We start from the raw sequence: 24,315 nt of genomic DNA, 5'->3' as shown, positions 1-24,315 counted from the left end.
ACAGAAAAAAATTCGTATCGTGTATTGTGATATGATACTGTAAAACATGTATGTTGTTTCTTTTGTTTCATGGTATGAGCGTAGGGTGTGGCTCAGGAAGAGGGGTCGGTCTCCCTGTCATGACGTCGCCATCATTGCCGGTGTACAATTGCGTCGAATTGACGGCGTTTTGCAAAGAATACGTCCTGAAGCGACTCGCCCGTCTGTACGTTAGTAATGATGACAAATGAAATTTTTTACTTTGAATTATGAATTAAACTGTACTGCAGTAACTTTGTTGTCGATCAAAAATATACAAATCATGCAGAACTGAAAAATACAATACTAAATAGTGACAAAGTGTGCACCTCGTCATATTTTAACCTATGGTAGACAAACTCAGAAGAGGGTTGAACACCGCACCACAACCGACTTCTGTCATTCATGTGGCTTTTTACGCAGTGGGGTAAATACTTTTCTGGACTGAATATATAATGTGTCAAATTTATTTATGTTTGTACACTCTATGATTCTCCCATTTCATGTTACCTGCGAGCGGCAACGTTTTCATCTTCTACAGCTACGTATCATAAGAAAACTAACTGAAACAGTTAACAGTTAAATTAAATTCCCATTCGTATTCAACCATTTATCCAACGCAGTTTTCGTTGATTCCAAACTGCACCGATTTTGAAAGTATTCCTTTCATATCACTTTTCCATTTTCACTTTTAAAGGGACACACCCCGGAATGGGCTGCATTTTTAGCATTCTCTTCACCCCCATAGTGCAACTGATCTATTAATGAGATATAGCTAAAGATTCTTACCCACAGTTAGGTTCATTAGTCAAAGCACTTCCCAAAAAAATCATTGAGATATTTATTGCATTCTGGTACTGACAAAAACATTTGTAATAGTGTAAGAAACGGAACACTATTCACTGCTTTACCATTTTCTTTGGAACCACTGACTGCACAGCTTGGAAAAAGAGTCAGAGTACAGCCAACATTCATGTAAGTGTTTTATGCCTCCCATTTCCTTCCCTGATGCTGATCTGCGAAAAAGACAAGTAATTTATTTTACTACGCCAAAGATATTTAAAAATATAGCTCAAGTATCACCGACATCATCATCATGTTATAAAATTTTCAGGAAATTGTAGGCAAGAGAGGTAGAGGAGGCCATTCTAAATATCTGTACCAATTTTTGTAAGTTTAACTCCAGTCATTTAGAAGAAAAGTGTACCTGAATCGGTAAATCGAAAAATAAGAGCTACAGATTTATTAACTTACCACTATGCTCGTTTAGAACATTCCAGCTGCATACTCCATTTGTCCTCATTATTCCTTATCCTCCATACTCTTTCTCTTCATTCTTTTCTTTATCCTTGACTCCTTGCTAGCAGCTTCTGCAGCTATCTCTGCTTGGTTGCCCGCCGCAGCTAGAGCTGAAGCTATATTCCTTCCTATCTGGATGTTGCTTCATAATATTGATCCTTGAAATTGCAGAATCATTGAATGTTATTACTGCATCTATTACAACAATCTTCAGCACTGTCAGCCCAACAAATACAGTTTTGGGTATTGTCTCCCATACACAGCTGTTGAAGCTTTCATTTGCATTCTGAGATAGACCATGCGTACATTTCATAAGTAGCTTTCTATTTGTCAGATTCCTTTATATAGGCCTAATTGCTTCCATTATAGCTTGTGGGTATATTGTTTGCCTGTAGAACTGCTCAACCAGTACTGGCACCACGAAACTTCCCCTTTGGACACAAACCATGCTGTGAGATTTCATCTGTTGACACTTTGTGAAACCATATTGCCCAAACAACTTGTCTCATGTTGTCCAAACCTCCTACATTTCTCCTTATTGCTAGTCCATAATATTGTGTCAAAGAATCAATTTCACTTTTTTATGACGACCAGGACCATCTATGTGTTTTCCGTTTGACAGTTTTCTGTCACTGAAGTCTTTACATAATTTTCTCATTCGAGCTCCCATTCTTTTTTGTACATGCTCAACACATACAGGCTTTTCTATCAGTGTCCCCATATGGTCTGTCAGTAACAGCAGTAGTGTGTCCTTTACAGTCTCCATCCCCAAGGAAGCCTACACACTGCAAACCATGACTGACCTCTGATATCCGACAAATGTTTAGAACTCTTTCGTTTTCAATGTTTCTACTTGGGCCATCAAAGTCCTTTACATAATCGTGGGTGACAATAAATTTACTTGAACAGCCCTGTCAGTGCTTTATTAAACATTCATAATCTAGTATCTTACCAGTTACAATAAATGTGGCAGTTACAACCCCATTCAGAGAAGTATAACCTCTCTTTTGCCAAAATGCATCAAATGCCGCTACAATGTCTGTGTTCCATGACAAGGCTACTGCTTCTTCTGCTGCTCTTTTCATTGAATGCTCGCTTATAACACATAACGCATTATGTATCAATTTATTGTATCTGTCAAACATCAGTAGAGGTGGAGGCAAATCCATCACAAAAAGTCTGGGCAGCTCTCCAATACATCGCATTGAATAAGCAAGCTGAATATTTATTCTGTAATGTCGATTATCAGCTACTGGCGATGTCATAGTATCACTGTTCATCTTACACGAGCTACAGGCAATCACTAACCGACTTGGGAGACCCCCCCCCCCCCTTGCTGAAATGTCCTCAGGGACGTCAATACTATATTCACAATTGCAGTACTTACATTTCAAAGCACTCTTCAAAAGTGTTGACAGCTTATTTAGGTTCACAACGACATTTCCATCGTTATTGCTGCTCACAATACTACTAGGCTTGTTCTTATTACATTCGGAAAGCGAAAGTTTACGTCTAGAAGCACTGCCTGTAGACACAGTTTCTGCAGGTAACTTTTAAAGCAACTGATGTGTATTATTCGGTTGTGTTTGGAACCTGTTGAAGGGAAACTTTCGTTTGGGGCTAAATTTCCTTACTCTCGGCATTTGTAGCACAGGAAACACACACACAGAAACAAAACAACACACAATAACTACAAATTCACACGCATATGAATTTCCGACATCATATATTCTCAAATCTTTGTTTACATTCGAACTATAGCCTTCTATACATGCCTGTACTTTGGTTCTGGGAGTCAGTGCCTTCTGGAATACACCTGTGTCAAAAAGATCCATAACTAACGACAGAATAAACGGAAGGTCAAAATAATACATCACGTATTCTGACGCACTTCAAACTAACAGATGGACGTGGCCCTGTGCAACATTATGTTCAACTTCAATTTTAGAACAAATGAAAAATGATTTAATTCCCATAAACTATACTTTTTTAAATTAGCATGAAATCTTGTTTTCTACAGACCAAATTTTTTTTTTTCAAAGTTTTGGCCATTTTCATGAGCATGTCCCCTTAAACGGAATGTCAGGCATATGGGAAGTGAGTTGGGGGTAGTAGTCATTAAACCAAAGACGTTTATCGTCGCAACCAGATCTTCTCACGAAATGTCAATCACTAAATGCCAAAATACTTAATTTACTTACACCTTCGTAAGTAGAAATGACCGTCGTGATAAGAGCAATTAGACTATGCACGTAAAGATTTAGGTGATAATTTTCCCCTTGTGATATTGAAGAGTAAAACGGTAGTCTCATGCACAAACTGATACACTCTTAAAAATTGAGTTGCAGGGAAATTATGTAGATGTAAATGTAGATCGTACCTTTAATAACGTTTTATCTCTAAGACTGCGATATAGTCTTGAATTGTGCTTATATGTGTTATACATGTTAGCTCGTCTAATATTAATTCTATTTACGCATGTACCAATCTTTCATCAGCATCGTCGTAGTTCTGTTGCATTTACGTATACAGACTTCAGATACGGACTGTATTGCTAAGGAAATAAATGTTTTTGTAGTAAATGTTACTTTGAGAACTATTTTGAGAAACTTGTTCTATCATCTCAAGACGGTTTTTTAGAATTATTTCAGTGAAACGGTTCCATCTGTTTACTCACGTTCATTAGTAACAGTTAAGATTAAAAAGTTGAGAGTTTTGAACTACTTGCGTAATGTTGAACAATCAACTGATTAATGTGCCCCAAACTGGACTGCTGTCCGTTCGGTTTAAATTCATAACTCACCTGAGCAGTAACATGTGGTTTTTGTAATGCTACTGTTCCTCCACCACATATTTTCGGCAGACTGCGACAAGTGCTGTGTCATATCTATCGCGTCTTAACGAAATATGAGTTCAATTCCTTACCTTAATCTTAGGGAACTTTTTGTCAGTCATGCATAGGCCTACAGTTAAATGGTAGGGCTACTGACAAGGAACAGGTCTACTTATTGGCACAGCGTGACAGCGAGTATTAAAAGCTGTCAGCCTACATCTGGATATTGCGATAATACTCCCAAAAATATTGAGAGCTTATTCCTCGCGCCACAGTTCGTATTTCCGGATGTTGTTCATTGTTGAGTTATTAATAAATAAACATTTTTACTAAATTCTTAAGCGAAACTCATAATAAAAATGTTCAGAACCTTCCAAACTTCAGCAACTATTTGGATTTAACATGAACGCTGGAATTTTATCTGAATAAATAATAAATGGTGGAGCCATACGTTGTCCCTGCACGCCTCCTGACAGATGCTGATGCTATTTACAGCTCTTTTTTTATTTTGAGAATACAGTTGTAGACGTGCTACATGATGAGACCTAAAGTTCAGCGTCTTGTACAATGAAGCTTATGCAGAGTTAAATGAAGTGGGAGTTATCTAACAAAGGCACTTCACGAAAAAATGTTGCATGTCGAAAAAAATCAAAGACAAGGAAATGTCGAAAGAAATTTCGAGCAAAAAGAGAAAATTATGCAAATGTATAATGAACCAAACTACACAAGAATGTTTTTGAGAAGACACAGTGAAATTGTAAAATAATAAACTGAAAACAATAAGAGCACGAAAAAAACTAACCAGAAAATTAAGCAAAAATTATGTTGGCTGGACACCACATTTCACTGTCTGAAACCGCAAATGGAACAGATACTAAAGGCAGATAGAAAACTGATAAATTGTTCCAAATTTCCAATTAGATGATTTAAGACACTAATCAGACACGTATTAATGACAGAAATGAAATACTATATTGACGCCAGATGAACTGTATAAGCCATTCGAGGTACAATGAAGCTAAAATTGCTTCCAGAAGATGGTGTTTCAAAAAAAAAAGGTTACACATTGAGAAATTCTGGGAGGGCCTTTGACTTTGTTTCAAATAAAAACACCATGCTCAGCTTTTGAGAAATAAAACATTGGCTCTACATCCACACTTACGATGCAGCTTGCATCAGAGTTCATCGAAATAGCAAGAAATTCTCAACTGAAAGAGGTGTTGTTCATGAAGTTCCTGTGTGCTTACAGGTTTACAGCCAAGTAGTTGTTTCTACTGCAAACACAAAATTTCTACGTTCCACCCATTCGTCTTCAGGCGCTGCGAGTTGTACTGTTACATGTACCCCTTGCCTGGAATTCAACCAGACTTTGTTCTATTGTCTCTTTCGCACCGACTTTTATAGCTGACTGTGAGCTCGGCTCCTGACTGCCACTACGCCCTTTGATGCTCTTTGGGTTTTCAGAGCTCAGACTTGTATTCCGAGAAATGCTCATTCTCTGGTGGATGTTCTGGACCGAGAGACCTTAACAAATTAAGTGCTGGACAACAAGGCTTGTTTGAATTAAGTCCTCCACCCCTGTTTATTAAAATCTCCGACACCTTTCTTTTGACAGACATCTTGATTAAACTGTCTCAGATATTTGGTGTCTGCAACACAATACTGGTTATACTTTTTTTATGATTATGTTCGAAACAGTGCACGGCGACAGACGATAAAAAAAGCACTCCGTCTACAGTCCACGAGTGGCCTACTTGGACCATCCGACCGCCGTGCCATCCTCAGTGGAGGATGCTGATAGGAGGGGCGTGGGGTCAGCCGCTCTCCTGGTCGTTGTGATGATATTCTTGACCGAAGCCACTACTATTCGGTCAAGTAGCTTCTCAATTGGCATCACGAGGCTGAGTGCACTCCGAAAAATGGCAACTGCGCATGGTGGCCTGGATGGTCACCCATCCAAGTGCCGACCACCCCCGACAGTGCTTAACATCGGTGATCTCAAGAGGACCAGTGTATCCACTGTGACAAGGCCGTTGCCTGCGACAGACGATATGCTTGGTTATTTCAGTCAGGTATATACCTGATGTTCGTTAAATCTTTCTTCCAGTGTTCCAGTGGTCTGTCCCATATGTGCCACATTCGCATGGAGAAGTTTCACTACCTTTGGTCTTTGCTTTACTCTGCGATGACATGAGTCCGAGGATACCGCCTAATAGCGGCTCGGACACTTATTGCCCGACGTGGTGCAGCAACTCGACTTGCCATAGACTCAACGAGTCGTTGGGAGGCCCCTGCAGAAATATTGAGCCATGCTGTCTCTATAGCCATCCGTAACTGCGAAAGTTTTCCCGATGGAGGATTTTCTGCACGAAATGACCTTTCGTTTGTGTCCCGTGAACGTTCGATGTGATTCATGTCGGGCGATCTGCGTGATTATGCCCCGAGGACATGGCGCATTGTCAACACAGAAATTTCATCCTTGTTTGGAAACTTGAAGTACATGAATAGCTGCAGTTGCTCTCCAAAAACACGAGCATAACTATTTCCAGTCAATGACCGGTTTAGTTGGATGAGAGATTCCAGTCCATTCCATGCAAAAACATAGCCCACACCATTGTGGACCCACCACCATCTCCCACAGTGTCTTGAGATCACGGTTTCGTGGTGTGTGTGGCACACTCGAACCGTATCATTCGCTCTTACCAACTGACATCGGGACTCATCTGACCAGGTCACGGCTTTCCTGTGGTCTAGGATTGTACCGACAGGGTCACGAGCCCAGGACAGGCGCCGCAGGCGATGTCGTGTTGCTAACAAAGGCACTCGCATCGGTCGTCTGCTGCCACAGCCCATTAATACCAGATTTCGCCTCACTGTCCTGGCGGATGAGTTCGTCGTGTGTCCCACAGTGATCTCGGCGGTTGTTTCACACAGCGCTGCTCTGTTGGCACTGACAACTCTACGCAAACGCTGCCGCTCTCGGTCGTTGAGTGAAGGCCGTCGGCCACTGTGTTGTCCATGGTGTGAGGAACTGTTGCAATTATGGATCTGAATTCCGTAAAGATTTCCGAGATGCATTGTTCCTTGCATCTAGCCCGAACTACCATTTAGCTTTCGTAGTCTCTGAATTCCCGGCGTGCGGCCGTAATCACGTCGGACAGCTTCTCACATGAATCACCTCAGTGGTAATGACACCTCTGACAATGCGCTGCGCTTTTATACCCTTTTTACGTGATACTAATTGTATGTGTATATGTGCATGTCGCTCTCCCTTGATTTCTGTCATCTCAGAGCAATATGGATTAATAAGTCTGGGGCATCCAAAACTGTTTAATTATGAAGCAGAAATTTCTAAAGCAGGTGCACTTCATTAACGTGTCGTTCGAGCCTGTATACCATTCAACGTTGTCTAGTTGTATTCGAAAAGGAGCGACTATCATTCCTAATCCGTCGAGAGCGTGTTCGTGAGATGCAAGCGAGGGACACCGTATGCCTTTTGCTCTAAAGGGTTTTGTGAACTGTGTTCAAAAAATGTTCAAATGTGTGTGAAATCTTATGGGACTTAACTGCTAAGGTCATCAGTCTTTAAGCTTACACATTACTTAAGCTAAATTATCCTAAGACAAACACACACACCCATGCCCGAGGGAGGACTCGAACCTCCGTCGGGACCAGCCGCACAGTCCATGACTGCAGCGCCCTAGACCGCCCGGCTAATCCCGCGCGGTGCATCCATTCACTACTCGAAGGAAAATTATTTTCTTTGTACGTCTTCTTTTGAGGAATTTGGCCATCAGGTTGTCATAGTACTCCTGAGACATACTGTGTATCTGTTGCTCAGAGGCTTCGCACCTTTAAAATGCGTTTCTGGTGTAATATGAGTTTCTGCCAGTCCTCCAGAGAATCTAGGATTGATACACAACTCATTCCTCATGAAACTTTCCAATCAACCTTCCAGGGCGTTGTAAACCACCTGTCAACGCCATCCAACTTTTTGTTAACTTACACGGTGTGATGTTACAAAATAAAAGTGATGTTGCTATTCAATGGAAAGTTGGAAATTGAGATTTAACTAACTGTTTTATCAATCACAATTGGCGTAAGAATCATGGATTGACCATTGTCATAAAATATTGCATTATGAGATGTGAATAGTTTTTACTTGCGGTTTCGCGTGGCTTGAGGCAGTCACAACTAGCGTGCTATTGATTAAGAAGTTGCGTTATCGTCTTTCTAATTACTTCATGATCGTAGATACGATCATACCCGGTTGTGAAGTTATTGTTATGACAAAACAATTTCCTAAGGGACCAGAAAGTTCTTAAGGGCGCAAAAACAACTGTAACATCACACAAAAGAGAAATTCAATATTAAAGCTGATGCAAGAAGACGATAAAACAGTTTTCTTTTTATCAATGTAACACGCACATTGGACTGCTGATCTTGGAGTCTGTAATATTAGCAAAATGCATAATTAAAATGAAAATAATACTGAGGAGATAATAGGAATGAGCACTGCTAAATGATTCAGTATTCCCAGAACAAATATTTATTATAACTAAAACATATATCGTACCTTAAGCTTAATACAACAATGACGGTAGATTTTTATGTCCGTATCATGTCCATTTAGCGCTCTTTTATATAGCCATTGTCTTCTTTGAGTCGCTCGTGCGTCGTCACGGTAAGTTATAACAGTTCTTTACACTTCACTCAACTCAGACATACACGTTTTTATACATTTAGTAAAAATTAGATCAGACTGCCACAAATCTGCGTCCGTCTTACTTCAGAAAAAACAGTACAAGTCTTTTTAGCGCTCAAGGCTTCATTTGTTCTCCAGCGAACCAAATAGTGAAGGATCGCATATCCATCCGTACTTTTCTGTTTATATTGCCGCCCAAAGACGACGAATTACATTATCTAGAAAATTCCACCGTCGCCATGCGACGCCTTATTATATATTAATCATTCTTTATAAACAAGTATTTGCCTTCTGGCTGAATTTGCTGTTTTAATTAAGCCAAAAATAGCGAATATCACATTGCCTCCCATGAGGAGAGAGGGAATGCCGAAGGATTACCTCGATCCTCATGTCCTCATGAGATATTCGTGATTTTTGGTGTGACATTTACATAACGTTACTAGCGTACAAAGTACATAAATTGAAATCACATTTATAAACATATATCAGATATTTATCATTTTTCAAAATAAAGTTTTTCATTCTTTGTTCATTAGTCACTTCATTCCATAATACCAAGATTAACATTTATGTGCATATTTAAGTTTGGTCCATATTTGCTTATAACAATAAGTGAACGTTCATTTCGCACTTCAGGGGATTGAATTCAGGAATTACTTTCTCTTGAGCTTAACAACTAATACATGAGTACAGTGAGTGCTTATTTTCACTAAACTAGAGTGGACAATGTTCGAGCATCTGTTGACTCCTTGTGGTTCAATTACAGTTTAATAACGTAGCACTACACTTCGTGATGCTTTCACTTTCTGTGTTAGCTGTCTACGGCGTTCATCATGCAGTACATCTGTCCTTTCCACTGTGGTGCCAGGAATTCAAGTGGCTTCCCGGGTTTTTATTTACAATATGAAACAGAAGAAGTGGAAAATTATTAGTATGACTTACAAGCTACTGGATACATTTGTTAAGGGTCGGGACTGGTCTGGAGTTTAGGGTCTTCCTATAGTGCACATTCATTTTCTTTGTCCATCAAGAGACAGGATTATAATTCATTTTAGCAGTGTTCAGGAGTGCCGGTATTAATGGGTTTAAGGTCTGAGTAATCTAACAATCTACTTCTCACTCATCTTAACTTCAACACAAGAAAATCGCTTAATTTACATATGAAGATGTAGTCACACAAGTGTACAAATGTCTTTCCTCCAGTATGTACGATGGAAGTCATGGCGGTTAGCAGTTTAAAGTTTGGATTGTTTCGTCACCCACACGTCAGCCACTCACAGCGGCTGCACAGTGTTGCGTGAGCTCCAATACTCAGTATCCGTTCGCGCTAAGGCTGTAACAGAGCTGGTGGTCGTCGAGTGCTCCTTTTTTTTTTATGAACTTCGTATCACACGAGTGCATCGATACAAACACCTCGCGCGCGTTTTCCATCGGAGGAGCCAGACACTGAAGCTGCCTCCATACTTCTCTGTCAACTGCCTCCCATGAGGCTCACAGGTAAGTGACGACGAATGTTTTAGCTGTCGCTGCACTTAGAACAACACTGAACTTTGCGTTGCACCTGTTGTCGTAGCCTTGACTTCTTTTTACACTTGCAGTACAACACTACCACTAATATACAGTGAACAGTTACTTTTATTATGCACGTCGCACTTTAGTGTGCATCTTCACACAGCATTCGTGCTTAGTTCCTTCGCCGATGGAGTTCATTTACAAAACAATTAATTTTGCAGGTTTCCTCCATTGGTACAGAAAGACTTATATTCTACTATTTACAAAAGATCACTTACGAGCTAATATTTACAATTAATGGTCACTCCTTTTGTTAAGTCCAGTGAACAACTGCTTTATGAATGGGCTCTTTATATCTCAAGGTTTACTTTCACTAGTGAACCTAAAAATATTCTTTCAAACTTTCTTTTAAGGGCTCATCTCCTCATTATGAGAACTACAGGCTTCGCAACACTCGTTGCATTTATTCTTTAGTGCACCCAAGATCATTTTCTACTGCCACGCAGCATATCTACTACATAACGAGTACGCATTTAACGCTGAATCTTTTTTTTTTTTTTTTTTTATAAATTTGAGGGCAGACTGGATAACAATAGGTCTCCCTCTTCGCTTCATGTACTCAGCAATCGTTCTCTGTTAAAAAAAAATAGGGTAACGCGTGTCTACTATTTTTCGCATGAATGGAATTACCGACAGTTCACTGGGTTTACGCAACCGGTCCATAACAAACATTACCAAAGCTAGCGAAGTTCATCACGCTACGTGTCTCATTTCTCATAAGCACTGCTTTGCTTCGAAACACACGTGCCGTTTACAAGTCGACCCTTGGTCTGGGTTAATGAACCAGGATCAAAAGGAACGGGCACAAGGAAAATGGATTTCATAAGAAGAGTGTCTTAGGAGACATTTTTGCAATAAAATCTGCATGTAAATTAAATTATCATAATAAACATAGGCACATATATAAATTTCAACCTCTTTCATTACAGCATACTTTGCTACTTCTACGTCTTACTCAGGTTATAGTCAATATTAAGTTTAAATATCACTGCATTGCATGTTCTTTAGATTAGCCTTCAATTAGGGTATTGAATGGTCGCTAGATTACACTACAAATCTTCTGAAGATCTTTACTTGGACTTATTTATGATACAGGGGGCTTGCTGTGTGGTTATTTAGTAACTTGATTCTACTGAAATCAATTCGTCAGCTAACATTCCTCATATACTCTTTACATTGGGCTCAGATCACAGGGAAATAGTTTACTTTCATAGCAATTAATGGCCTCGTGGAGTACTTACGCTACATTATTGATGCTTCATGGTTTGCCTCCATTTGTACTGTATTTCACCTTACTTAGTTTACTACAGCTTATTGTCTCCTTGCGTGAACACATGCGGGTTACCACTTGTTTTTCCATTTAACAGCACGCTTTAACTGAACTTTAAGCTATTTCTTCTATTCCTGTCCACTGTCTGGACTGTTTGAACATGTACCCTTTTTTTTAAGCAGGTAATTTGGGCTTTTACTACAGAACTTCAAGTACTTACATTACTAAAAATAAATCTATAAATATTCTTGTACCTTGAGAGAAGTGCTTATTTACGCATCCTCCTCCATTTCTCACCTTTACATATTTTATTTAGCTCCGGGCAATCACCTCGCAAGCACTTTTTTTCTTATTACTAACTTAAAATTAAATTGAAATTCTTGGTGCAACCCCAGTTTCCTGCTTCAGCTTGTTGAAGAAATATCGGTTCATGTCCATCACTATAAACAATTTTTCCATACATAGCATTTAATACTTAAAGATGACATGTAGTAGCCGTTACCATGTAGTCAGTGCGCTGTTCAACACAATACTTATCATTAACAGTTCACACAAGGAAATTTCCAGTACGCAGGGGGCAGGAAACCGAAACAGATTCTATCTGCAGTTGAGGCTGTGTCTGTAAACTAACTCTCTGTTTCAATGGACCAATCGCTCCCGATATGGAGCAACCCTGAATCGGCAATGATAAAACTTTTGAAACAGAAGACACCTGTCTGAAAAGACATGATGACATCACATTGATGTTTGCTCCTGTATCAACAATGGCTGTGACAGGAATGTAAGTAATTGAAATCTTAATCGAAGCCTGGACCTGTTCATCATAAATGTCATTAATGTCTTGAGCTTCTAGGTCAGGTGCAAGGTCATCTCGTAAGTCGGTCTCATGGTCGTACCGTATCGCATTAACATACTCAGAATCAGAGTATTCGTTAGTACCCCCACTGGAACCGGCAGCGACCTCTAGGAGGCTGAAAGGTGCTGCCTCTAATTTTCCGCAGGATGTTTAACCTGTTTGTCATTCATGGCCTTAAGTGTTTGTTCCGTTTCATATTGGTGCTGGTTATGTGGTACAAATGCCGGTGTAGAGGGGTAAAATCCACTGGGTGCATTCACTTGTGAATAGAATACTTGAGAAGGCTGATGTCGCCCGATCTTTTGGTTGCCGGCAGAATCATTTCCTTGTGAAGGAAAGTTCGCATTTGGTACCGTTTGAAAATTGTTCCGCGGTCTTCTATTCTGTGAAAAGTTCTTCTGATGTGCTGGGTGGCCTCCGCCTTGCCCATGCCACTTGCTATTTTTCGACCTATAACTTTGATTGTACACTGGTCCATTTGAAAAATTACCACTAGTTTGTGGAGAATTTTCATACTGCTCAGGCGCAGAATTAAAGGGTGGGTTTCCGTACTGATGTTGTTCCTGGTGGTTGTAAATTGGGTGGTATCTCTGCTGATTACTGTAATTGGTTTTCTGCTTCCATTTAAAGTTATTGCCATTTGCGTTTTGATAACCGCTGGCAGGTTGGCAACAGCGGTCGCAGTAGCTCGCTCTCTCCTTCGGCGCATTGTTGTCCGCGTGCGATGCATTCTGCTGGCTGCCAGGGAAGAATTTGCCGCTGCCAACCTTGGAGCGCACATCCTCGCTAATTAAATCTAAGGAATCCAGCACAGAAAGGAATACATCCGTGTCTTCTTCGGACACATTTACTAATTTCTCTCTAATAGACACAGGGGGTTTGCTTTTGAGAATCATAATTACGTCCTTGGAAGAAATCGGAGAATCCCAGAATTTAATTTTTGCTAGATACTTCTCAAAGTATCGCCGGAGACTTCCATGCTTCTCACTGAAAATTTCCGCACCATACACCTCCTTCCTTAATCTTTGCTGTACCCCATTACTCCAAAATTTTGCCAAGAACATTTTCTCAAACTCTTCATAATTCCTACACGTGTCTATCATTTCCGTTCCCCATAATGCTGCATCACCAGAAATAAAGCCAGTGACGAACTGAATACGCTGTCTGTCTGTCCAGCTCCTGGGAAATATGCCGGAAAAATTCTTTAGGAACACGATGGGGTGTATTTCTCGCTTCTGCGGATGAAAAACAGGAAAAGTGCGATGCTTAATCACACTTTCCTCCTGCATTAAACTCACAATTGTGGGCGGATCATTTAGTTTCCCTACTCGGGACTCAACAGGACTATTGTTTTGCATGTAATCAGGCGGTGAACAATAAGGAGTTGACTGACATTCGTCACCGTCTAAAGAGTTGTTCCCTATAGTTTGCGTATGCGTGTGCGGATTTTCTACACAGTTTCTCAGCATTCTGACTTCGTCCACTACTTGCTGCTTCCACTCGGGAAGATCCCGTGTAAGTGTCCTCCGAATCTGTCCCAATTCAGAAACCACTGTGTCTCCAGACTTACCAGGAGCAGCTAAGATTTCATAAGTTACATCCTTGACAGTCTCCCTAAGCTCCTCCCTGACCTTCTTTTCGATAAAAATATCTTTACCCTTTATCCATTCACCGTAGTGTTCCGACAATGCCTCCGTGTGTGCTTTCACGGTGCTCTCAACCTGTTCTTCAATATTGATTGAGTCTATCTGCCTCGACAGATCCTCTACTACACCTTCAATGTCAGATACTGCATTTCTAACTGAGTTTATTTCTTTGGTAGCTGCCTGAATTTTTGTGTTTAATGTTCCAGATACTTCAGCTATTTCACTTTTCACCTGTTTCTGCATTTTCTGAATTTGATCACTGATCTTAGTTTGCACCTCACCCAAATGGGTATTTAATTCAGCCGTAATTTCTTTATGCAGATCTGTTTTGATTGTGCCTAGCTGTGTTTTTAATGATTCGCTTACAGCATCTAATCGGGCGTTAACAGTCTCATTTTGTGTTTTTATAGTCTCATTTTGTGTTTTTACTGATTCGCTTACAGCATCTAATCGGGCGTTAACAGTCTCATTTTGTGTTTTTATAGTCTCATTTACTGCGTCAAACTGTTGTTTCAGCATTTCCATTAACGCACCGAGGTCATTTGTAGCTGCAGCGGGAAGAATTTGGACTTTAGGGTCACTTTCCCCTGTTACAGACATGGTTAGTTCAGTTTCCACCCGGGAACCTACCGTTCGCGATCGTAAAGGGTATGGAATACTATTAACGTCTTCACTCCCGTCTCCTGTTGTCACCTGTCTCTGTTTACTATCTGCCATTTTCGTCAGTAAATCAGGTGCTACGCAAGGCTTTCGTCGTTTGTCAGTGACGTGGTGAGTCCGCTAAGAGCACCACTCTCGCGTGAGCAACAAATGAAATTCTATCTTGCGAGAAGACAAGATGGAACCTAAACGTTTCAGACAAATGAATGAAGATGCTCTTCACTGCAAATTGCACACACTATCCACCATGTTGAAAATGCAATACAGGTATACTAACAATGGGGAGAAATAATTTCTATTATCAGACTACGTAGAATTTTACTTTGAAAGATAAAATAAAGCAGATTTTCTATAGCGGGAAGGAGATAGAAAGGATGTGGATCGACTTGGAAAAGCAACGTTGCTACTGAAGCACTACACTGCGTATGCAAAATTCTGACTTACTTTTTGATGGCTTGAATACCGCTATGTTGTCTCAGCAAATTCACGTCTCTTTTCTTTTCTTTTCTTTTCTCTCGGTAATTAAACTGCGTTACTGACCCGCGTATTTTCTGTCTTACTCACAGAGAGATGATGTGTACATGAAACGACAGAACATTTATTAATACAAGCACATAGAAAATTTTCCAAGAATTTGAACTAATTTTTGGTCAAGTCCCTGTTCGGGCGCCAAGTGTGATGTTACAAAATAGAAGTGATGTTGCTATTCAATGGAAAGTTGGAAATTGAGATTTAACTAACTGTTTTATCAATCACAATTGGCGTAAGAATCATGGATTGACCATTGTCATAAAATATTGCATTATGAGATGTGAATAGTTTTTACTTGCGGTTTCGCGTGGCTTGAGGCAGTCACAACTAGCGTGCTATTGATTAAGAAGTTGCGTTATCGTCTTTCTAATTACTTCATGATCGTAGATACGATCATACCCGGTTGTGAAGTTATTGTTATGACAAAACAATTTCCTAAGGGACCAGAAAGTTCTTAAGGGCGCAAAAACAACTGTAACATCACACAAAAGAGAAATTCAATATTAAAGCTGATGCAAGAAGACGATAAAACAGTTTTCTTTTTATCAATGTAACACGCACATTGGACTGCTGATCTTGGAGTCTGTAATATTAGCAAAATGCATAATTAAAATGAAAATAATACTGAGGAGATAATAGGAATGAGCACTGCTAAATGATTCAGTATTCCCAGAACAAATATTTATTATAACTAAAACATATATCGTACCTTAAGCTTAATACAACAATGACGGTAGATTTTTATGTCCGTATCATGTCCATTTAGCGCTCTTTTATATAGCCATTGTCTTCTTTGAGTCGCTCGTGCGTCGTCACGGTAAGTTATAACAGTTCTTTACACTTCACTCAACTCAGACATACACGTTTTTATACATTTAGTAAAAATTAGATCAGACTGCCACAAATCTGCGTCCGTCTTACTTCAGAAAAAACAGTACAAGTCTTTTTAGCGCTCAAGGCTTCATTTGTTCTCCAGCGAACAAAATAGTGAAGGATCGCATATCCATCCGTACTTTTCTGTTTATATTGCCGCCCAAAGACGACGAATTACATTATCTAGAAAATTCCACCGTCGCCATGCGACGCCTTATTATATATTAATCATTCTTTATAAACAAGTATTTGCCTTCTGGCTGAATTTGCTGTTTTAATTAAGCCAAAAATAGCGAATATCACAACGGTCGAGTATCCAATACTCCTTGCTGCTCTCAGCATCTGTGAGCTTTCACCAGTAGCCAGTGGATAGGCTCACAGTTTTCTCCCTCTGCCAGATTTGAATTGTAATATAAGGAAATAGAACACACACATTTACGTAAACATAAAAGAAAGACGTGGAAATCATTTGAAATGTCTTTCTGCTGGAATACAGTCTACACTATGTGATGAAAAGTATCCAGACACGTAGCTGAAAATGACTTACAAGTTCATGACGCCCTCCATCAGTAATGCTGCGATTCAATATGCTGTAGGCCCACCATTATCCTTGATGACAGTTTATTCTCTCGCAGGCGTAGTTCAGTAAGATGCTGCAAGGTTTCTTATGGAATTACAGCCCTTTCTTCGCGGAGTGCTGCACTGAGGAGAGCTATCGATGTCGGTCGGTGAGGCCTGGCACGAAGTTGGGGTTCCAAAACATCCCAGAGGTGCTGATAGGATTCAGGTCAGGACTCTATGCACGCCCGTCCATTACACGGATGTTATTGTCGTGTAACCACTCGGCCACAGGCCTTGCATTATGAACAGGTGCTCCATCGTGTTGAAAGATGCAATCGCCATTCCCGAATTGCTCTTCAACAGTGGGAAGCAAGAAGGTGTAGGTCTGTACTGTGATAGTGCCACGCAAACAACAAGGGGTGCAAGCCCCATCCATGAAAACATGAACACACCATGACACCACCGCTTCCGAATTTTACTGTTGGCACTACACGCTCTGGCAGATGACGTTCACCGGGCATTCGCCATACCCACGCCCTGACATCGGATCGCCACATTGTGTACCGTGATTCGTCACTCCACACAACGTTTTTCCACTGTTCAATCGTCCAATGTTTACGCTCCTTAAACCAAGCGAAGCGTAGTTTGGCATTTACCGCCGTGTTGTGTGGCTTATGAGCAGCCGCTCGACCATGAAATCCAAGTTTTCTCACCTCCCGCCTAACTCTCTTTGTACTTGCAGTGGGTTCTGAGGCAGTTTGGAATTCCTGTGTGATGATCTGGATAGATGTCTGAATACTACCCATTACGACTCACTTCAACTGTAGACGGTCTCTGTCAGTCAACGGACGAGGTCGACCTGTACGCTTTTGTGCTGTACGTGTCTCTTCACGTTTCCACTTCCTTATAACATCGGAAGCAGTGGACCTAGGGATGTTTAGGAGTGTGGAAAACTCGCGGACAGACGTATGACATAAGTGACACCCAATTACCTGACCACATACGAAGTCCGTGATTTCCACGGAGAGCCCCATTCTGCTCTCTCACGATGTCTAATGACTACTGAGTTCGCTGATATGGAGTACCTGGCAGTAGGTGGTAGCACAATGCACCTAATATGAAAAACATATGTTTCTGGAGGTGTCCAGATACTTAGTGTACATCTACTATCATACATAAAAGAATCCGAACGACCTGAAGCGTTAAGCTTTATTTTCGTGCAGCCTGCATAACGTAGCTGTCTCGTAGGTCCTGTAATATTTTTGCAATACAGTCGTATGACTATATAAAATGGATACCAAAGAGATCACTAGAGAACACTTTTCTTTAAGGTAGTGAAACGAAGTATGTCCGATGTTCCATAAGACTTTAGCAGATCTCTGATATGCGAATTAAAGAAACTATGGAATAAAGGATACTCGAACGAGCGACGCTACGTTTACAGAACATGAAGCTAACCACTACACCATCAACAGATCCGTTTCCATAACACCTTGAACATACTGGCAGAACTTCCTCCACACACTTCGGCATACTACAGTATTGCCAGATCCTGCGGATGGTAAGTCTTAGAATTTCAAAGGTCGGCCGGAAATATTCACCTTAAGTGAATGACTTGGACTTAGTCTCTGATGTGGCCAGCGGCCAAGTTTTATGTCTGATAACGTACTTTCTTGTCATATCCATGAAATATTCTAAATGACACCCATTTAAGATATGACACTGAGATAGTAAAATTCATGGTTTGAACTAAAATTCGACTTTTGGCATCTAAGCTAAGATTGCTTTCTAATGCCATGTTCTAAATACGACATAATGAAAAGAGGTTTACGGCAGCAGCCACAGTGGCTTAGTAGTTACACACACTAGATTTTCACTGCAATGGTTGATATACAAGTCGGTTCTGATATTGTTCGAAGAACACTCTGCTTTACAGGACCTTTTCTCGTTTTCCTTCTCCGATCTCAACCGACCAGATCTAAATCATGAGGCAATCTCTGCATCGTAAGTCGTCTCACAGCTTCCATTTAACACATTGTAGGATTGAGCAGAGGTGTCTGTTTTGGAAATACTGAGTTACTTACCAAGAAAAGCTCAGAAAAGGCTCCAAGGGATCGTTATTGACAGCACAGTAATTTGCACGTTGCTTGTTGTTTAGGGAATCAACACCCATGCCAAATGTTACGTAAGTGTACAGAGGTAAATCTGAAGGTAAAAAACAAATTGAATAGCAGAACTGCACGCTTTTTCATATATTTCTTTTAGTATATCCATCAGAAGAGACACATTTTCCATGTAAATATACATTTTGATTACCCTATGACATGCTTAAATCAATTCACGACTGTGACTGAAACAAACAGTTTTCTTTTATCTTCGTCGTAAGATAATATACGATAAGTGTAAAAGTCATTTCCAGTCTATGATACGTATCATTCTTGGTGATAGAGTATATGCTTCAAAGATTTTCAAGCTATTGTCTGCACTAGCAATTACCACACGGGTAACTTCGCCATCACTGTGTCGAAACTTTATGACCTTTTGGTAGGACGCAGTGTGCGATTGTAGAATAGCGTAGAGGATAAGGCGGCCAATTTCTAATCCGCAGGTAGGGGTTTCGAGTCCTGTTCCTACGACGAATATTAATTCGTGGTAAGAGCTATTGTAAATATTCATAATTTTACTGTATTTCGTGTACACAGCCGGTAAGCACCACTTTTTCTTTTTATTTATTGTGATTTCTGCTTGTAATTAAAAGAAAATGATCTCTCTTTTGTGCTATCCTCGGTATTGGCGTCCACACTCCACGTATATAAAGAGAACACAAAATTAATGTGATTCCATTTCTCTACATAAAAAATTAAATACGTTCTGTATGATGCCTCCATCGGTATTGAGGTCAAGCACCTTGCGACAAAAAAATAGTTTCATGTGTGTCTCTCTTGATCAAAGGTCATAAAATAATTTAAAATCAAGGGTCTACTGATCGACTGAAAACAGTGAAACAGGCTTCCCAGTTTTTCTGTATAATCTGCTCCTCTTTTTTTTTCTCAAAAGAACAGTGAGATAAGGCAAAAGAACTTTCCTCTTCTTCGAGGGAGAACAAGACGTTCATTTGTCATCAACAATTTCTCCCTAATACCCCAATAATACAGTACCCTGTCTAGTTCCCGTCCTCGTCTGTAAATACATTAAGCGCCTCGGAATAGAGGCAACAAGTTTGTTACTCTGTAACAACTCTTTCCATGCGTCATGAACTTCTTCGGACAGCGTTGTCTTGGTTGTCGCTGCTGGTCTTCCACACCTAATGATTTTCTCCATCACGGCCCATACCTGCTGTATGGGACTGAAGTCAGCACCTTTGGGAGACTAGTCCAATAGCTGAACATCACTCTTCATTTTAAGGTAGAGTTTTACAGAGTTCGCTGTATGGACGGGAGAACGACCATGATCCGAAAATCTCTGTCGAACAGAAGGAAGCATTACATTTCTCAGTTATAATGACTAGAAAAAGGACTGTCCAGTTGCCACAGAACGCCGCAACCAACTGCTGTGAGCTAAACATTTTCCTGTATTTTTGTTCCTCCTTCTAGAAATGACCAAGTAGCATTAAATGTTTCCTTCGAGCAAACGAACGGTAGCAGCAGAATGAAGAAGTTAAGATGATAATGACAGTAATAATCCAAGTATTTAGTAAATTCATACTCTTGAATGGTAGTTCTCGATGTAAGAAATTTCTTGATATAGTGAAAATTTCAAATCGGATTCGAATCGAGGCTATGGTAGCTAAAAGCAGCTTTACATCACGCTACCACATAACTACCATATTTTCTGTATCAGACGTCTTCTCATGATTGAGCAGTTAATGGAGGACTCAATGTTTTCACCGTGCCAAATTTGTATGCAAAGAGCCTTATATATTGTGACTCTGTCAGGAATGTAGCAAATGTGGGCTTCAGTGGTCTGATGGGTTGATCCTAGTTTCTTAGTTATGAGAGGTGTGTTCGATTCCCAATTCTTCTGGTAAGTATTTTAAACGCACACGACAGATCACGTTCACTCTAGTAACGCCAACTGAAGAACGTCATGTTGCACTGTAGTTCAGAATCCGCATTCTAAACATCATATCCCGTTGCTGCCAAATGGGGTAGAGCCCTTTTAGTTTGGGTCAAGCCAGAGGTGGAAGTCGCGGCAAACAGAAACTCAGTCGTCAGTGAGCTTCCTTACGCTAGAAACCTCATTTTATTTAACAAGCTAATGGTCATTTAAGGAAACAGAGCACTTACTTTGTTTGAATTTGAGACGCTGGAAAATCTGGTGCTGGTCTGGGACTCGAATTCGGATGTCTTATTCGTGGTATCTCAGACATACGGAACGATATAGTTCATTCATTTCGTGTGTTTTCCTAAGATTGTAAACTCTTCTATATTTCGACGAAAATTAGATATTTGGTTTCAATTCTGGTCCAGCACAAAATATCCATGGTTCTATTTCAAGCCCTAACATATGCAGAGCTATCTACTAGTGATAAATAATTTTCGTTTTTAACGTCTCTGCCTGTGTCGTCAACAATAACGATAAGTGCAGTTACTTCTAATTAAACATGCAAAAATCTGACTACTGGCGAGCAAACAATAAGAGGATGGAAAATAACGACGGTAGGTCCCGACTTTGGTTCCCGGTCAGGTAATAAGTTCTATCCTCATTTAAAATTCAGACATCTTGCTGGTTGTGAAATAATGCTTTTACTTTGTTATAATGTTTTTACTTTGTTAACAATCTGATTACGTGCATGGATCGAGTATCGTCACAAAGTTGTACATCATGGTACTTCGCGATAACACGTGGAAACTTTGTGGCTTCAAATTATATCAAACATTTTTCATGGTCAGTTACCAGGGAGATAAGAGTTTTGACAGGTTCCATTCAGAGCACAGAAATTTTCGAGTTCAGATTTTCTGCCTGATACTGGTGTAAACTTCGATATTTCACGACTTTTTATCCCTAGTCACCAACGACAAACATTGGTGTGATCAAGTCTCGGTCAGGTTTGAAAATCTTGCTTAGTTACAATGGCTATAAGGTGCTTCGTAACAATACACATAGAGAACAAAAAAGTTCGCCGTATCATTTAAAGATCAAACATGTGTACAGAGAATTGTTCATTATGAGCACAGAGAAAATACTGGTAACACGATGTTAATTTTGAGATTTCCATAGAGCGCTTGCCAGTGTTAATAGCGTTGCTTTCGGCTGGTTATTTCAACATCCAGTTTATAACTATCCGCTCGTATCAGGAACGACGTTTCACACATGTAGGAAAATCTTTTGACGAACGAAAATACTTCGAACTGTTATAGAATTTCAAGAGTCTATATATTGTCTCAAAATATCTCGTTCAAAAATAGATCATTTTGCCTACGGATTGTTGGAATTACTTACGTGACGTTGTTACTTAACGCAAATCCTAATGAGTCTGTAGTGATTTTGAAATATCACTTACTGTAATATAATTCAGTTTACAAGCTTTTAGGTCTGTATTATCTCTAAAGACTCATTTCCTAGTATTTACAATTTCGTGTTGTTTATTTGCATCTGAACTGATTCACCTACAAAAGCAAAAAGTCCCAGCAACATTCCGGCAACAGATAGTGGTTATACCAAGATCAGAACAGATTACGCCCGAGACAGCCCTCAGCCCACAGCAGCGTCCGGCTGCCGATCATTCGTCATCCGCCGCCAACGTCAGTCTCCTTCGACTAGTGTACTTGACGTGGCGGTATGAGCGTATTTATCGATGGTCATTTTCTTATCTGAAGTTCTCATACTTACACTACTGCCCATTAAAATTGTTACACCACGACATGAGAAAAGTATCCAACCGATTTCTCATACACAAACAGCAGTTGACCGGTGTTGCCTGGTGAAACGTTGTTGTGATGCCTCGTGTATGGAGGAGAAATGCGTACCGTCACGTTTCCGACTTTGATAAAGGCCGGATTGTACCTTATTTTGGCTTTTCGTATCGCGACATTGCTGCTCGCGTTGGTCGAGATCCAATGACTGTCAGCAGAATATGGAATCGGTGGGTTCAGGAAGGTAATACGCAACGCTGTGCTGGATCCAAACAGCCTCGTATCACTAGCAGTCGAGATGATAGGCATCTTATTCACATGGCTGTAACGGATCGTGCAGCCACGTCTCGATCCCTGAGTCAACAGATGGAGACGTTTCCAAGATAACAACCATCTGCACGAACAATTCGACGACGTTTGCAACAGCATGGACTATCAGCTCGGAGACCATGGCTGCGGTTACCCTAGACGCTGCATCACAGACAGGAGCGCCTGCGATGGTCTACTCAATAACGAACCTGGGTGCACGAATGGCAAAAAGTCTTTTTTTTTCGGACGAATCAAGGTTCTGTTTACAGCATCATGATAGTTGCATCCGTGTTTGGCGACATCGCGGTGAACGCACATTGGAAGCGTGTATTCGTCGTCGCCATACTGGCGTATCACCCGGCGTGATGGTATGGAGTGCCATTAGTTACACGTCTCGATCACCTCTTGTTCGCATTGAAGGCACTTTGAACACTGGACGTTACATTTCAGATGTGTTACGACCCGTGGCTCTACCCTTCATTCGATTCTTGTGAATCCCTACATTTCAGCAGGATAATACACTACCGCATGTTGCAGATCCTGTACGGGCCTTTCTGGATACAGAAAATGTTCGACTGCTGCCCTGGCCAGAATATTCAACAGATCTCCCACCAATTGAAAACGTCTGGTCAATGGTGGCCGAGCAACTGGCTCGTCACAATATGCCAGTCAGTACTCTTGTTGAACTGTGGTATCGTGTTGAAGCTGCATGGGCAGCTGTACCTGTACACGCCATCCAAGCTCTGTTTAACTCAATGCCCAGGCGTATCAAGGCCGTTATTACGGCCTGAGGTTGTTGTTCTGGGTACTGATTTCTCAGGATCTGTGCACCCAAATTTCGTGAAAATGTAATCATATGTCAGTTCTAGTACAATATATTTGTCCAACGAATTCCCGTTTATGATCTGCATTTCTTCTTGGTGTAGCAATTTTAATGACCAGTAGTGTATCTCGCAGTTGCGATTTGGACTTTTCATGCCTGAAACTTATGAACGCTGTTCAAGTGTGATAAAATATAGTCGCAAGTGCAAAAACGTCTAACATTTGCGACATATTGTCCGTTTTGGGTTTAGTAAATGCGTAAAGGTGACAGAGTCAGATTTGAGCCTTCGTACTGTGTGTGAGGCGAAAGATTATGCGCAAAATATGTCAGAGAAAGACTTTCTTGCTTCAGGAAACATCATTCTGGCATGAATAATTTGCACGCTTTCAGGAAGTCTCGGTAACAGACATAGTTTGATGGAGTGCAAAACAATAATCGTCGTGTGACACTTGTATTCAATAGGCAAGATTCAGAAGTCAGGAGCAGATGCAGTGTAATGCGCTG

Source organism: Schistocerca piceifrons, chromosome 3 (genome assembly GCF_021461385.2).
Source record: "Schistocerca piceifrons isolate TAMUIC-IGC-003096 chromosome 3, iqSchPice1.1, whole genome shotgun sequence".
In the NCBI taxonomy this organism is placed as follows: domain Eukaryota; kingdom Metazoa; phylum Arthropoda; class Insecta; order Orthoptera; family Acrididae; genus Schistocerca; species Schistocerca piceifrons.
The sequence above is the reverse complement of the archived record's forward strand: the minus strand, read 5'-3'. Positions refer to the sequence as shown.